The sequence below is a fragment of the Schistocerca gregaria genome, unplaced genomic scaffold (assembly GCF_023897955.1).
Source record: "Schistocerca gregaria isolate iqSchGreg1 unplaced genomic scaffold, iqSchGreg1.2 ptg000180l, whole genome shotgun sequence".
Classification (NCBI taxonomy): Eukaryota; Metazoa; Arthropoda; class Insecta; order Orthoptera; family Acrididae; genus Schistocerca; species Schistocerca gregaria.
In genome coordinates this window covers 10993792-11011199 of record NW_026061730.1, presented here as the reverse complement: position 1 = coordinate 11011199, position 17408 = coordinate 10993792, and the positions used below count along the sequence as shown (strand labels likewise).

The 17408-nt window shown below is 50.2% G+C and overlaps 2 non-coding genes across 2 annotated transcripts; both read left to right on the top strand.

Moving 5' to 3' along the window:
• The first annotated feature begins 4514 nt into the window (after positions 1–4514).
• Positions 4515–4588, top strand: Trnat-agu (transfer RNA threonine (anticodon AGU)). Its single transcript has one exon. It is a non-coding gene; the product is annotated as a tRNA-Thr (tRNA).
• A 9211-nt stretch (positions 4589–13799) lies between these two features.
• On the top strand, positions 13800–13873 carry Trnat-agu (transfer RNA threonine (anticodon AGU)). Its single transcript has one exon. It is a non-coding gene; the product is annotated as a tRNA-Thr (tRNA).
• Positions 13874–17408: the final 3535 nt, after the last annotated feature.

Here is a 17408-nt window from a genome sequence, read left to right as displayed (position 1 = left end):
TCTCCGACTACTTGCCCCAGGGGTCGCATTCTGGAAAGCGTCATGATGTCTGAAGAACTGTGCCTCCTCAACTCTGGTGCTCCCACTCATTTCTGTACTGCTTCCGGATCGTCATCGGCTATTGACCTTTCCTTTTGCTCTCCAGCACTCGTGGATTCTGCTCTGTGGGAGGCTGCAGCTGACCTCCATTCTAGTGACCACTTCCCCCTCTGGATTCGCCTCCTGGATGAGGCTGTGGCATTACCAGTGCCACCCCGGTGGCACCTTTGCAGAGCTGACTGGACACTTTTCAGCCAACTGGCTGTTTTGGAACACCGTGCCAGCGTCCACGAATGGGTAGACCATGTTGCAGCCGTGATCTCTCATGCTGCTGAATTGTCCATCCCACGGTCATCCGGTCATCCCAAGAGGCGTCCTGTCCCTTGGTGGACCACTGAGTGCCACTCAGCCATCCGCGCCCGCCGTGCAGCACTGCGCCGCTTCAAGTGCCGTCCCTCAGCTGACAATCTTGCGGCCTTTCGGGTGGCAAGGGCCAGAGCGCGGCGAGTGATTAAAGAGAGCAAACGACGGTCATGGCAATCGTTCTTGAATTCCATCTCTCGCTCCACTAGTTCTACGAAAGTATGGGAAGCCATCAGGAGGATTTCCGGGAAACTCAGCCAGCTACCTGTCACGGCATTGCTGCATCAGGGATGTCTCCTCACGGCGCCGAGAGACATTGCTCAGACACTGGCCATGCATTTCGCGGAATCTACCGCCACTATTAACTGTGATCCAGATTTCTGCCGCTACCGCACTGCCGTCGAAAGGGGTCACTTGGACTTCCGGTCTCTAAATTCTGAACCCTATAACTGCCCCTTCACAATGTGGGAACTGGATTCTGCGCTGTCTGTGGCTCATGATACTGCGCCTGGTCATGATCAAATCCGGTACAGCATGCTGCGGCACCTGTCGCTGCCATCCAAGGAAGTTCTCCTGAACTGTTTCAATATGATATGGTTATCTGGCACGTACCCTGACTCGTGGAGGGAGGCAATTTTGATTCCCCTCCTCAAACCAGGGAAGGACCGAACGCATCCCAGTAGTTATCGGAGTATCGCCTTGACGAGCTGTGTTGGGAAGACGTTGGAACGCATGGTCAACCGCCGCCTGGTTTGGCTGCTAGAGACCAGGCAGCTCCTTAGCCCCTCTCAGTGTGGCTTTCGGAGATGTCGTTCCACTATAGACAACTTGACCCTGCTTGAGGCCGCCATCCAGCAGGCCTTTCTACGTAACCAGCATTGTCTAGGGGTCTTCTTTGACATTAATAAGGCGTATGACACTACTTGGCGCCGCCTTATCCTCAATCAACTCCATGAGTGGGGCTTTCGTGGCCGTCTCCCCATCTTCATTCGGTCCTTTCTTTCTCACCGCCTCTTTCGGTATCGGGTTGGTAATGTGCTATCGGATTTGTACGTGCAGGAGAATGGTGTTCCTCAGGGCAGCGTTTTAAGTGTCACCCTCTTTGCCGTTGCTATTAACAGTATCACGTCCACTATCCGGAGTCCTGCCCAATGCTCTTTGTTTGTGGACGATTTTGCTGTTTTCTGTTCTTCCTCCAGTCTTGTCAGTGCTAGTCGGCAGTTACAGCTTACGATAAAGCGCTTAGAGGCATGGACTGCAAAGACGGGTTTTACCTTTTCTGCAGAGAAATCTGTGTGTGTTCATTTTAATCGTTCTCGGCGTCTTTTACCCTCCCCTGAATTGCGTCTGAGGGACACCGTTCTTCCTTTTAGAGACACTGTGAGGTTCCTGCCCTCACTTTTGATTCCAAGTTGTCGTGGTTGCCTCACCTTAAAGACCTCAAGGTGCGGGCCCTGAAGGCACTGAATATTTTGAAGTGTCTGAGCCATCGGTCCTGGGGAGCAGATCGGGCGCGTCTGCTGCAGTTTTATAGGGCTTTCGTCCGATCGCGTCTTGACTATGCTTGCACCGTGTATGGGTCAGCAAGGCCTTCGTATCTGAAGATCCTTGACGCAGTACACCATGAGGGTATCAGGCTGGCCACTGGTGCCTTCCGTACCAGTCCCATCCCCAGCCTGTGTGCTGAGGCAGGGGAACCGCCGCTCGCCATCCGGCGGAAACTCCTCATGGTGCGACGGGTGTGTCATTTCCTTGCCTGTCCTACCTCCCCTGCGTACCCTACCGTTGCCCGACCGCCTATGGAACGTCTCTTTTCCAGTCGTCCCAGGGCAACAAAACCATTTGGGATTCGAGCCAAGCATTTGCTTGAGTCCCTTGGTGTGGAGCGTGTGGCCCCCCAACGACAAGGTTTTACTCGCCTGCCTCCCTGGTTGCTCCAGAGGCCCAGCATCCTTTTAGACTTGTCGGAGAACCGGAGGAACTGCACTCCGGCGTTTGTTTTTACCTCCTTATTTTACGATATTTTAAACCAGCATCCGGACCATGTACCTGTATTCACAGATGGCTCTAAACAGGGGGACACTGTTGGTTGCGCTGTTGTTTTCCCTGATCGAGTCGTCAAGTTACGGCTTCCTGCGGTGTTTACCATCCTCGATGCCGAATTGTTTGCAATATTGCGGGCAGTGGAGCAGATGAGATGTGTTCCCAGTATTAAGTTCCTCATCTGTTCTGACTCCCTGAGTGCCCTTCAGACCATTCAACACTTGTACCCAGCGGATACGGTCGTCCAGAACATCCATGATGCCCTACTCCACCTGCAACGGCAGGGGAAGGAGGTTTCTTTCTGCTGGGTGCCGGGGCACGTGGGTATTAGGGGAAACGAACTGGCGGATGTGGCTGCCAAAGATGCATGTTCCCTCCCTCACGTTGTTGAATGTGCCGTCCCCCTCCATGCTGTAACCTCCCTTTTGCGTTTTCGTGTTATGCATCAATGGGAAGAGGAGTGGTTGGCAGTTTCTGACAATAAGCTGCGTCTGGTAAAGGCCACTACGCGACCATGGCGTACGTCCTACCAGTCATACAGGCGGGATGAGGTTCTCCTCACTCGCCTCCGCATTGGACACAGTCCCTTCACGCATGGTTTTTTACTCCGGCGGGAGGACCCCCCAATCTGCAGTGCTTGTGGCGTCCAGATTACTGTCCGCCACATTTTACTTGACTGTCTTTTATTCTCTGACCAGAGGGCGGTGGTTTCCTTGCCACCGGATTTGCCCTCTATTTTGCAAGACGACGCAGCGACTGTGGTTAAGGTTTTACGGTTTTGTGTCCTGTCCAATCTGTTGCCTCGGATTTTAGGGAGAAGGTTTTAATGTGCTGCTGGGTGACTGGCTCACCCAGTTTTTAGGTAAGAGGTCCGCCAGTCACGATTACCTCCTTGTTTCACTTCGGTATCTGTTCTCTTTTCCTTGTGTTTCCTTTCCTTTTTTAGTGTGTTTCTTCTCCTCTTGTTTTGTCTCTGTATGTGCGCATTTGGAACTGCGTCAGGCCTGTGTCTTTTAGCCGTTCTCCTTATTCGGCGTCCGTCTTCGTCCCTTCACCGCCTGTGTTCCTGTTTCTATGCGCTTGGGCGCTGATGACCACGCTGTTTAGCGCCCGTAAACCTCAAACACACACACACACACACGCCAAGTTTGGGGAGCGTTTTGTAGTACGATCAGTGCAATGGGGACTCGGAAACTTGTTGTGTCCCAGTGTTTTGCAGTTGGACGACAAGAGTTTTACACAGTAGCAAAGAGCGAGGCACTGAGTTGGCATGAACAATGGAGAGCACAATGGGGCTCGAGATGTGCTTGTTACCTCAGGTGCTGTGTGGTTGTGGACAAGGAGTGAAATGGACCAATTTGTGACCGCCCTTTCAATTTAAGACGTTCAAAACAGACGGAATTTGCATTCGTAATACCAGAGCATCGAAACTACTTGGAACTCTTGTGTATATGAACGTGTCCGCGCCTTTGTATTCTGGTACCTTCGCCGCTACAAACCAACCAACCATCGTGTCCGTGCACATCAGAGTCGCAAAGAATGGAGAATAGCCAGGCTTGGTCGTGTGTGTAGCTGTAGCTCAGTTGGCAGATCGTTCGCTTAGCGTGTGGACGGTCTCGGGTTCAAGCCCTGGCTCCTCCATGTTTTGTGGTCAGTGCATGGTATGTGTTGGTCGGGGCGAACATAAACGCACGCAAGAAGTTGCAAAACCAGCGTCAGAGACTGATATGATGTATACTGTCATAAGGAGAGCAAGATGTAAGTGTGGGGACCGGCTGTTATCGTGGTGTCATCGAGTGCAGATCTGTCTTAGGTATCACGGCTTAACGTCATTGAAGTCTAGAGGTGGACAACACGTTAGTCTTACTCAGAGCGGTGTCTGAACTCTATTTTCGACGTTATGCGTGCCACTTTCATTGTGGCCAACTACGATTCGATACAGAATGCACGAAACCTGAAAGACACCCTCACTGATACATAGAGAGTAGTGTTTGTCTGCGGAATAATGGGAGTGCAAGGGTCTGTGACGTTGATATGACTGTATGTAGCACTACTAGTTATCGGGGGGGGGTGGGCGTAGCTCAGATGGTAGAGCGCTCGCTTAGTGTGCGAGAGGTACTGGGATCGATACCCAGCGCCTCCAGAATTTTTAACACACCTACATGCGCACCTTGCCATGCAAGTGGAATAATTCCCAACCGGCAGAGGTGTGTAGGCAGATACAAGCGAACGATTAGCATCCACAATTGCGCCGATTTCACGTAAATCCCACTGCACGTTGCCATTCTTTGCGTGCAGTCGGCTGCTACTGGTGTTGCTGGTTGTGACTGCTGATAACAGATGCCGTAGCAATCAATTCATGGAGTGAGTTGTATGTTTTGCGATAGTCTGTCTCTGACAAGGAAGCACAGGTGATATAGGTGCGAACACAGGAAGCTTGCAGCCCCTCGCTGCCTGCAGACACAGAGCAGCCACACTAGAAGAGCGGCCTAAGCCGTAGGCGAAATGTGCTCATTCGCTTTGGCGCGACGTCGAACTATAAATAAGGCTGTCACTAGCGTGAGCGTTGCGTGAGCGTCGTGTAAAGTCGGAAAAGTCATCTGCATGGGTGATTGCCAAGTTTGGGGAGCGTTTCGTAGTACGATCAGTGCAATGGGGACGTGGAAACTTGTTGTGTCCCAGTGTTTTGCAGTTGGACGACAAGAGTTTTACACAGTAGCAAAGAGCGAGGCACTGAGTTGGCATGAACAATGGAGAGCACAATGGGGCTCGAGATGTGCTTGTTACCTCAGGTGCTGTGTGGTTGTGGACAAGGAGTGAAATGGACCAATTTGTGACCGCCCTTTCAATTTAAGACGTTCAAAACAGACGGAATTTGCATTCGTAATACCAGAGCATCGAAACTACTTGGAACTCTTGTGTATATGAACGTGTCCGCGCCTTTGTATTCTGGTACCTTCGCCGCTACAAACCAACCAACCATCGTGTCCGTGCACATCAGAGTCGCAAAGAATGGAGAATAGCCAGGCTTGGTCGTGTGTGTAGCTGTAGCTCAGTTGGCAGATCGTTCGCTTAGCGTGTGGACGGTCTCGGGTTCAAGCCCTGGCTCCTCCATGTTTTGTGGTCAGTGCATGGTATGTGTTGGTCGGGGCGAACATAAACGCACGCAAGAAGTTGCAAAACCAGCGTCAGAGACTGATATGATGTATACTGTCATAAGGAGAGCAAGATGTAAGTGTGGGGACCGGCTGTTATCGTGGTGTCATCGAGTGCAGATCTGTCTTAGGTATCACGGCTTAACGTCATTGAAGTCTAGAGGTGGACAACACGTTCGTCTTACTCAGAGCGGTGTCTGAACTCTATTTTCGACGTTATGCGTGCCACTTTCATTGTGGCCAACTACGATTCGATACAGAATGCACGAAACCTGAAAGACACCCTCACTGATACATAGAGAGTAGTGTTTGTCTGCGGAATAATGGGAGTGCAAGGGTCTGTGACGTTGATATGACTGTATGTAGCACTACTAGTTATCGGGGGGGTGGGCGTAGCTCAGATGGTAGAGCGCTCGCTTAGTGTGCGAGAGATACTGGGATCGATACCCAGCGCCTCCAGAATTTTTAACACACCTACATGCGCACCTTGCCATGCAAGTGGAATAATTCCCAACCGGCAGAGGTGTGTAGGCAGATACAAGCGAACGATTAGCATCCACAATTGCGCCGATTTCACGTAAATCCCACTGCACGTTGCCATTCTTTGCGTGCAGTCGGCTGCTACTGGTGTTGCTGGTTGTGACTGCTGATAACAGATGCCGTAGCAATCAATTCATGGAGTGAGTTGTATGTTTTGCGATAGTCTGTCTCTGACAAGGAAGCACAGGTGATGTAGGTGCGAACACAGGAAGTTTGCAGCCCCTCGCTGCCTGCAGATACAGAGCAGCCACACTAGAAGAGCGGCCTAAGCCGTAGGCGAAATGTGCTCATTCGCTTTGGCGCGACGTCGAACTATAAATAAGGCTGTCACTAGCGTGAGCGTCGTGTAAAATCGGAAAAGTCATCTGCATGGGTGATTGCCAAGTTTGGGGAGCGTTTCGTAGTACGATCAGTGCAATGGGGACGCGGAAACTTGTTGTGTCCCAGTGTTTTGCAGTTGGACGACAAGAGTTTTACACAGTAGCAAAGAGCGAGGCACTGAGTTGGCATGAACAATGGAGAGCACAATGGGGCTCGAGATGTGCTTGTTACCTTAGGTGCTGTGTGGTTGTGGACAAGGAGTGAAATGGACCAATTTGTGACCGCCCTTTCAATTTAAGACGTTCAAAACAGACGGAATTTGCATTCGTAATACCAGAGCATCGAAACTACTTGGAACTCTTGTGTATATGAACGTGTCCGCGCCTTTGTATTCTGGTACCTTCGCCGCTACAAACCAACCAACCATCGTGTCCGTGCACATCAGAGTCGCAAAGAATGGAGAATAGCCAGGCTTGGTCGTGTGTGTAGCTGTAGCTCAGTTGGCAGATCGTTCGCTTAGCGTGTGGACGGTCTCGGGTTCAAGTCCTGGCTCCTCCATGTTTTGTGGTCAGTGCATGGTATGTGTTGGTCGGGGCGAACATAAACGCACGCAAGAAGTTGCAAAACCAGCGTCACAGACTGATATGATGTATACTGTCATAAGGAGAGCAAGATGTAAGTGTGAGGACCGGCTGTTATCGTGGTGTCATCGAGTGCAGATCTGTCTTAGGTATCACGGCTTAACGTCATTGCAGTCTAGAGGTGGACAACACGTTCGTCTTACTCAGAGCGGTGTCTGAACTCTATTTTCAACGTTATGCGTGCCACTTTCATTGTGGCCAACTACGATTCGATACAGAATGCACGAAACTTGAAAGACACCCTCACTGATACATAGAGAGTAGTGTTTGTCTGCTAAATAATGGGAGTGCAAGGGTCTGTGACGTTGATATGACTGTATGTAGCACTACTAGTTATAGGGGGGTTGGGCGTAGCTCAGATGGTAGAGCGCTCGCTTAGTGTGCGAGAGGTACTGGGATCGATACCCAGCGCCTCCAGAATTTTTAACACACCTACATGCGCACCTTGCCATGCAAGTGGAATAATTCCCAACCGGCAGAGGTGTGTAGGCAGATACAAGCGAACGATTAGCATCCAAAATTGCGCCGATTTCACGTAAATCCCACTGCACGTTGCCATTCTTTGCGTGCAGTCGGCTGCTACTGGTGTTGCTGGTTGTGACTGCTGATAACAGATGCCGTAGCAATCAATTCATGGAGTGAGTTGTATGTTTTGCGATAGTCTGTCTCTGACAAGGAAGCACAGGTGATATAGGTGCGAACACAGGAAGCTTGCAGCCCCTCGCTGCCTGCAGACACAGAGCAGCCACACTAGAAGAGCGGCCTAAGCCGTAGGCGAAATGTGCTCATTCGCTTTGGCGCGACGTCGAACTATAAATAAGGCTGTCACTAGCGTGAGCGTTGCGTGAGCGTCGTGTAAAGTCGGAAAAGTCATCTGCATGGGTGATTGCCAAGTTTGGGGAGCGTTTCGTAGTACGATCAGTGCAATGGGGACGCGGAAACTTGTTGTGTCCCAGTGTTTTGCAGTTGGACGACAAGAGTTTTACACAGTAGCAAAGAGCGAGGCACTGAGTTGGCATGAACAATGGAGAGCACAATGGGGCTCGAGATGTGCTTGTTACCTCAGGTGCTGTGTGGTTGTGGACAAGGAGTGAAATGGACCGATTTGTGACCGCCCTTTCAATTTAAGACGTTCAAAACAGACGGAATTTGCATTCGTAATACCAGAGCATCGAAACTACTTGGAACTCTTGTGTATATGAACGTGTCCGCGCCTTTGTATTCTGGTACCTTCGCCGCTACAAACCAACCAACCATCGTGTCCGTGCACATCAGAGTCGCAAAGAATGGAGAATAGCCAGGCTTGGTCGTGTGTGTAGCTGTAGCTCAGTTGGCAGATCGTTCGCTTAGCGTGTGGACGGTCTCGGGTTTAAGCCCCGGCTCCTCCATGTTTTGTGGTCAGTGCATGGTAAGTGTTGGTCGGGGCGAACATAAACGCACGCAAGAAGTTGCAAAACCAGCGTCACAGACTGATATGATGTATACTGTCATAAGGAGAGCAAGATGTAAGTGTGGGGACCGGCTGTTATCGTGGTGTCATCGAGTGCAGATCTGTCTTAGGTATCACGGCTTAACGTCATTGAAGTCTAGAGGTGGACAACACGTCAGTCTTACTAAGAGCGGTGTCTGAACTCTATTTTCGACGTTATGCGTGCCACTTTCATTGTGGCCAACTACGATTCGATACAGAATGCACGAAACCTGAAAGACACCCTCACTGATACATAGAGAGTAGTGTTTGTCTGCGGAATAATGGGAGTGCAAGGGTCTGTGACGTTGATATGACTGTATGTAGCACTACTAGTTATCGGAGGGGTGGGCGTAACTCAGATGGTAGAGCGCTCGCTTAGTGTGCGAGAGGTACTGGGATCGATACCCAGTGCCTCCAGAATTTTTAACACACGTACATGCGCACCTTGCCATGCAAGTGGAATAATTCCCAACCGGCAGAGGGGTGTAGGCAGATACAAGCGAACGATTAGCATCCACAATTGCGCCGATTTCACGTAAATCCCACTGCACGTTGCCATTCTTTGCGTGCAGTCGGCTGCTACTGGTGTTGCTGGTTGTGACTGCTGATAACAGATGCCGTAGCAATCAATTCATGGAGTGAGTTGTATGTTTTGCGATAGTCTGTCTCTGACAAGGAAGCACAGGTGATATAGGTGCGAACACAGGAAGCTTGCAGCCCCTCGCTGCCTGCAGACACAGAGCAGCCACACTAGAAGAGCGGCCTAAGCCGTAGGCGAAATGTGCTCATTCGCTTTGGCGCGACGTCGAACTATAAATAAGGCTGTCACTAGCGTGAGCGTTGCGTGAGCGTCGTGTAAAGTCGGAAAAGTCATCTGCATGGGTGATTGCCAAGTTTGGGGAGCGTTTCGTAGTACGATCAGTGCAATGGGGACGCGGAAACTTGTTGTGTCCCAGTGTTTTGCAGTTGGACGACAAGAGTTTTACACAGTAGCAAAGAGCGAGGCACTGAGTTGGCATGAACAATGGAGAGCACAATGGGGCTCGAGATGTGCTTGTTACCTCAGGTGCTGTGTGGTTGTGGACAAGGAGTGAAATGGACCAATTTGTGACCGCCCTTTCAATTTAAGACGTTCAAAACAGACGGAATTTGCATTCGTAATACCAGAGCATCGAAACTACTTGGAACTCTTGTGTATATGAACGTGTCCGCGCCTTTGTATTCTGGTACCTTCGCCGCTACAAACCAACCAACCATCGTGTCCGTGCACATCAGAGTCGCAAAGAATGGAGAATAGCCAGGCTTGGTCGTGTGTGTAGCTGTAGCTCAGTTGGCAGATCGTTCGCTTAGCGTGTGGACGGTCTCGGGTTCAAGCCCCGGCTCCTCCATGTTTTGTGGTCAGTGCATGGTAAGTGTTGGTCGGGGCGAACATAAACGCACGCAAGAAGTTGCAAAACCAGCGTCACAGACTGATATGATGTATACTGTCATAAGGAGAGCAAGATGTAAGTGTGGGGACCGGCTGTTATCGTGGTGTCATCGAGTGCAGATCTGTCTTAGGTATCACGGCTTAACGTCATTGAAGTCTAGAGGTGGACAACACGTCAGTCTTACTAAGAGCGGTGTCTGAACTCTATTTTCGACGTTATGCGTGCCACTTTCATTGTGGCCAACTACGATTCGATACAGAATGCACGAAACCTGAAAGACACCCTCACTGATACATAGAGAGTAGTGTTTGTCTGCGGAATAATGGGAGTGCAAGGGTCTGTGACGTTGATATGACTGTATGTAGCACTACTAGTTATCGGAGGGGTGGGCGTAACTCAGATGGTAGAGCGCTCGCTTAGTGTGCGAGAGGTACTGGGATCGATACCCAGTGCCTCCAGAATTTTTAACACACGTACATGCGCACCTTGCCATGCAAGTGGAATAATTCCCAACCGGCAGAGGGGTGTAGGCAGATACAAGCGAACGATTAGCATCCACAATTGCGCCGATTTCACGTAAATCCCACTGCACGTTGCCATTCTTTGCGTGCAGTCGGCTGCTACTGGTGTTGCTGGTTGTGACTGCTGATAACAGATGCCGTAGCAATCAATTCATGGAGTGAGTTGTATGTTTTGCGATAGTCTGTCTCTGACAAGGAAGCACAGGTGATATAGGTGCGAACACAGGAAGCTTGCAGCCCCTCGCTGCCTGCAGACACAGAGCAGCCACACTAGAAGAGCGGCCTAAGCCGTAGGCGAAATGTGCTCATTCGCTTTGGCGCGACGTCGAACTATAAATAAGGCTGTCACTAGCGTGAGCGTTGCGTGAGCGTCGTGTAAAGTCGGAAAAGTCATCTGCATGGGTGATTGCCAAGTTTGGGGAGCGTTTCGTAGTACGATCAGTGCAATGGGGACGCGGAAACTTGTTGTGTCCCAGTGTTTTGCAGTTGGACGACAAGAGTTTTACACAGTAGCAAAGAGCGAGGCACTGAGTTGGCATGAACAATGGAGAGCACAATGGGGCTCGAGATGTGCTTGTTACCTCAGGTGCTGTGTGGTTGTGGACAAGGAGTGAAATGGACCAATTTGTGACCGCCCTTTCAATTTAAGACGTTCAAAACAGACGGAATTTGCATTCGTAATACCAGAGCATCGAAACTACTTGGAACTCTTGTGTATATGAACGTGTCCGCGCCTTTGTATTCTGGTACCTTCGCCGCTACAAACCAACCAACCATCGTGTCCGTGCACATCAGAGTCGCAAAGAATGGAGAATAGCCAGGCTTGGTCGTGTGTGTAGCTGTAGCTCAGTTGGCAGATCGTTCGCTTAGCGTGTGGACGGTCTCGGGTTCAAGCCCCGGCTCCTCCATGTTTTGTGGTCAGTGCATGGTAAGTGTTGGTCGGGGCGAACATAAACGCACGCAAGAAGTTGCAAAACCAGCGTCACAGACTGATATGATGTATACTGTCATAAGGAGAGCAAGATGTAAGTGTGGGGACCGGCTGTTATCGTGGTGTCATCGAGTGCAGATCTGTCTTAGGTATCACGGCTTAACGTCATTGAAGTCTAGAGGTGGACAACACGTCAGTCTTACTAAGAGCGGTGTCTGAACTCTATTTTCGACGTTATGCGTGCCACTTTCATTGTGGCCAACTACGATTCGATACAGAATGCACGAAACCTGAAAGACACCCTCACTGATACATAGAGAGTAGTGTTTGTCTGCGGAATAATGGGAGTGCAAGGGTCTGTGACGTTGATATGACTGTATGTAGCACTACTAGTTATCGGGGGGGTGGGCGTAACTCAGATGGTAGAGCGCTCGCTTAGTGTGCGAGAGGTACTGGAATCGATACCCAGTGCCTCCAGAATTTTTAACACACGTACATGCGCACCTTGCCATGCAAGTGGAATAATTCCCAACCGGCAGAGGGGTGTAGGCAGATACAAGCGAACGATTAGCATCCACAATTGCGCCGATTTCACGTAAATCCCACTGCACGTTGCCATTCTTTGCGTGCAGTCGGCTGCTACTGGTGTTGCTGGTTGGGACTGCTGATAACAGATGCCGTAGCAATCAATTCATGGAGTGAGTTGTATGTTTTGCGATAGTCTGTCTCTGACAAGGAAGCACAGGTGATATAGGTGCGAACACAGGAAGCTTGCAGCCCCTCGCTGCCTGCAGACACAGAGCAGCCACACTAGAAGAGCGGCCTAAGCCGTAGGCGAAATGTGCTCATTCGCTTTGGCGCGACGTCGAACTATAAATAAGGCTGTCACTAGCGTGAGCGTCGTGTAAAGTCGGAAAAGTCATCTGCATGGGTGATTGCCAAGTTTGGGGAGCGTTTCGTAGTACGATCAGTGCAATGGGGACGCGGAAACTTGTTGTGTCCCAGTGTTTTGCAGTTGGACGACAAGAGTTTTACACAGTAGCAAAGAGCGAGGCACTGAGTTGGCATGAACAATGGAGAGCACAATGGGGCTCGAGATGTGCTTGTTACCTCAGGTGCTGTGTGGTTGTGGACAAGGAGTGAAATGGACCAATTTGTGACCGCCCTTTCAATTTAAGACGTTCAAAACAGACGGAATTTGCATTCGTAATACCAGAGCATCGAAACTACTTGGAACTCTTGTGTATATGAACGTGTCCGCGCCTTTGTATTCTGGTACCTTCGCCGCTACAAACCAACCAACCAGGTAGGTGTGTTAAAAATTCTGGAGGCGCTGGGTATCGATCCCAGTACCTCTCGCACACTAAGCGAGCGCTCTACCATCTGAGCTACGCCCAACCCCCCCCCCCCCCCCCCCGATAACTAGTAGTGCTACATACAGTCATATCAACGTCACAGACCCTTGCACTCCCATTATTCAGCAGACAAACACTACTCTCTATGTATCAGTGAGGGTGTCTTTCAGGTTTCGTGCATTCTGTATCGAATCGTAGTTGGCCACAATGAAAGTGGCACGCATAACGTCGAAAATAGAGTTCAGACACCGCTCTGAGTAAGACTAACGTGTTGTCCACCTCTAGACTTCAATGACGTTAAGCCGTGATACCTAAGACAGATCTGCACTCGATGACACCACGATAACAGCCGGTCCTCACACTTACATCTTGCTCGCCTTATGACAGTATACATCATATCAGTCTGTGACGCTGGTTTTGCAACTTCTTGCGTGCGTTTATGTTCACATCGAGTCGCAAAGAATGGAGAATAGCCAGGCTTGGTCGTGTGTGTAGCTGTAGCTCAGTTGGCAGATCGTTCGCTTAGCGTGTGGACGGTCTCGGGTTCAAGCCCTGGCTTCTCCATGTTTTGTGGTCAGTGCATGGTATGTGTTGGTCGGGGCGAACATTACGCACGCAAGAAGTTGCAAAACCAGCGTCACAGACTGATATGATGTATACTGTCAAAAGGCGAGCAAGATGTAAGTGTGAGGACCGGCTGTTATCGTGGTGTCATCGAGTGCAGATCTGTCTTAGGTATCACGGCTTAACGTCATTGATGTCTAGAGGTGGACAACACGTTAGTCTTACTCAGAGCGGTGTCTGAACTCTATTTTCGACGTTATGCGTGCCACTTTCATTGTGGCCAACTACGATTCGATACAGAATGCACGAAACCTGAAAGACACCCTCACTGATACATAGAGAGTAGTGTTTGTCTGCGGAATAATGGGAGTGCAAGGGTCTGTGACGTTGATATGACTATATGTAGCACTACTAGTTATAGGGGGGGTGGGCGTAGCTCAGATGGTAGAGCGCTCGCTTAGTGTGCGAGAGGTACTGGGATCGATACCCAGCGCCTCCAGAATTTTTAACACACCTACATGCGCGCCTTGCCATGCAAGTGGAATAATTCCCAACCGGCAGAGGTGTGTAGGCAGATACAAGCGAACGATTAGCATCCACAATTGCGCCGATTTCACGTAAATCCCACTGCACGTTGCCATTCTTTGCGTGCAGTCGGCTGCTACTGGTGTTGCTGGTTGTGACTGCTGATAACAGATGCCGTAGCAATCAATTCATGGAGTGAGTTGTATGTTTTGCGATAGTCTGTCTCTGACAAGGAAGCACAGGTGATATAGGTGCGAACACAGGAAGCTTGCAGTCCCTCGCTGCCTGCAGACACAGAGCAGCCACACTAGAAGAGCGGCCTAAGCCGTAGGCGAAATGTGCTCATTCGCTTTGGCGCGACGTCGAACTATAAATAAGGCTGTCACTAGCGTGAGCGTTGCGTGAGCGTCGTGTAAAGTCGGAAAAGTCATCTGCATGGGTGATTGCCAAGTTTGGGGAGCGTTTCGTAGTACGATCAGTGCAATGGGGACGCGGAAACTTGTTGTGTCCCAGTGTTTTGCAGTTGGACGACAAGAGTTTTACACAGTAGCAAAGAGCGAGGCACTGAGTTGGCATGAACAATGGAGAGCACAATGGGGCTCGAGATGTGCTTGTTACCTCAGGTGCTGTGTGGTTGTGGACAAGGAGTGAAATGGACCAATTTGTGACCGCCCTTTCAATTTAAGACGTTCAAAACAGACGGAATTTGCATTCGTAATACCAGAGCATCGAAACTACTTGGAACTCTTGTGTATATGAACGTGTCCGCGCCTTTGTATTCTGGTACCTTCGCCGCTACAAACCAACCAACCATCGTGTCCGTGCACATCAGAGTCGCAAAGAATGGAGAATAGCCAGGCTTGGTCGTGTGTGTAGCTGTAGCTCAGTTGGCAGATCGTTCGCTTAACGTGTGGACGGTCTCGGGTTCAAGCCCCGGCTCCTCCATGTTTTGTGGTCAGTGCATGGTAAGTGTTGGTCGGGGCGAACATAAACGCACGCAAGAAGTTGCAAAACCAGCGTCACAGACTGATATGATGTATACTGTCATAAGGAGAGCAAGATGTAAGTGTGGGGACCGGCTGTTATCGTGGTGTCATCGAGTGCAGATCTGTCTTAGGTATCACGGCTTAACGTCATTGAAGTCTAGAGGTGGACAACACGTTCGTCTTACTCAGAGCGGTGTCTGAACTCTATTTTCGACGTTATGCGTGCCACTTTCATTGTGGCCAACTACGATTCGATACAGAATGCACGAAACCTGAAAGACACCCTCACTGATACATAGAGAGTAGTGTTTGTCTGCTTAATAATGGGAGTGCAAGGGTCTGTGACGTTGATATGACTGTATGTAGCACTACTAGTTATCGGGGGGGTGGGCGTAGCTCAGATGGTAGAGCGCTCGCTTAGTGTGCGAGAGGTACTGGGATCCATACCCAGTGCCTCCAGAATTTTTAACACACCTACATGCGCACCTTGCCATGCAAGTAGAATAATTCCCAACCGGCAGAGGTGTGTAGGCAGATACAAGCGAACGATTAGCATCCACAATTGCGCCGATTTCACGTAAATCCCACTGCACGTTGCCATTCTTTGCGTGCAGTCGGCTGCTACTGGTGTTGCTGGTTGTGACTGCTGATAACAGATGCCGTAGCAATCAATTCATGGAGTGAGTTGTATGTTTTGCGATAGTCTGTCTCTGACAAGGAAGCACAGGTGATATAGGTGCGAACACAGGAAGCTTGCAGCCCCTCGCTGCCTGCAGACACAGAGCAGCCACACTAGAAGAGCGGCCGAAGCCGTAGGCGAAATGTGCTCATTCGCTTTGGCGCGACGTCGAACTATAAATAAGGCTGTCACTAGCGTGAGCGTCGTGTAAAGTCGGAAAAGTCATCTGCATGGGTGATTGCCAAGTTTGGGGAGCGTTTCGTAGTACGATCAGTGCAATGGGGACGCGGAAACTTGTTGTGTCCCAGTGTTTTGCAGTTGGACGACAAGAGTTTTACACAGTAGCAAAGAGCGAGGCACTGAGTTGGCATGAACAATGGAGAGCACAATGGGGCTCGAGATGTGCTTGTTACCTCAGGTGCTGTGTGGTTGTGGACAAGGAGTGAAATGGACCAATTTGTGACCGCCCTTTCAATTTAAGACGTAAAAAACAGACGGAATTTGCATTCGTAATACCAGAGCATCGAAACTACTTGGAACTCTTGTGTATATGAACGTGTCCGCGCCTTTGTATTCTGGTACCTTCGCCGCTACAAACCAACCAACCATCGTGTCCGTGCACATCAGAGTCGCAAAGAATGAAGAATAGCCAGGCTTGGTCGTGTGTGTAGCTGTAGCTCAGTTGGCAGATCGTTCGCTTAGCGTGTGGACGGTCTCTGGTTCAAGCCCTGGCTCCTCCATGTTTTGTGGTCAGTGCATGGTATGTGTTGGTCGGGGCGAACATAAACGCACGCAAGAAGTTGCAAAACCAGCGTCACAGACTGATATGATGTATACTGTCATAAGGAGAGCAAGATGTAAGTGTGGGGACCGGCTGTTATCGTGGTGTCATCGAGTGCAGATCTGTCTTAGGTATCACGGCTTAACGTCATTGAAGTCTAGAGGTGGACAACACGTTCGTCTTACTCAGAGCGGTGTCTGAACTCTATTTTCGACGTTATGCGTGCCACTTTCATTGTGGCCAACTACGATTCGATACAGAATGCACGAAACCTGAAAGACACCCTCACTGATACATAGAGAGTAGTGTTTGTCTGCGGAATAATGGGAGTGCAAGGGTCTGTGACGTTGATATGACTGTATGTAGCACTACTAGTTATCGGGGGGGTGGGCGTAGCTCAGATGGTAGAGCGCTCGCTTAGTGTGCGAGAAGTACTGGGATCGATACCCAGCGCCTCCAGAATTTTTAACACACCTACATGCGCACCTTGCCATGCAAGTGGAATAATTCCCAACCGGCAGAGGTGTGTAGGCAGATACAAGCGAACGATTAGCATCCACAATTGCGCCGATTTCACGTAAATCCCACTGCACGTTGCCATTCTTTGCGTGCAGTCGGCTGCTACTGGTGTTGCTGGTTGTGACTGCTGATAACAGATGCCGTAGCAATCAATTCATGGAGTGAGTTGTATGTTTTGCGATAGTCTGTCTCTGACAAGGAAGCACAGGTGATGTAGGTGCGAACACAGGAAGTTTGCAGCCCCTCGCTGCCTGCAGATACAGAGCAGCCACACTAGAAGAGCGGCCTAAGCCGTAGGCGAAATGTGCTTATTCGCTTTGGCGCGACGTCGAACTATAAATAAGGCTGTCACTAGCGTGAGCGTCGTGTAAAGTCGGAAAAGTCATCTGCATGGGTGATTGCCAAGTTTGGGGAGCGTTTCGTAGTACGATCAGTGCAATGGGGACGCGGAAACTTGTTGTGTCCCAGTGTTTTGCAGTTGGGCGACAAGAGTTTTACACAGTAGCAAAGAGCGAGGCACTGAGTTGGCATGAACAATGGAGAG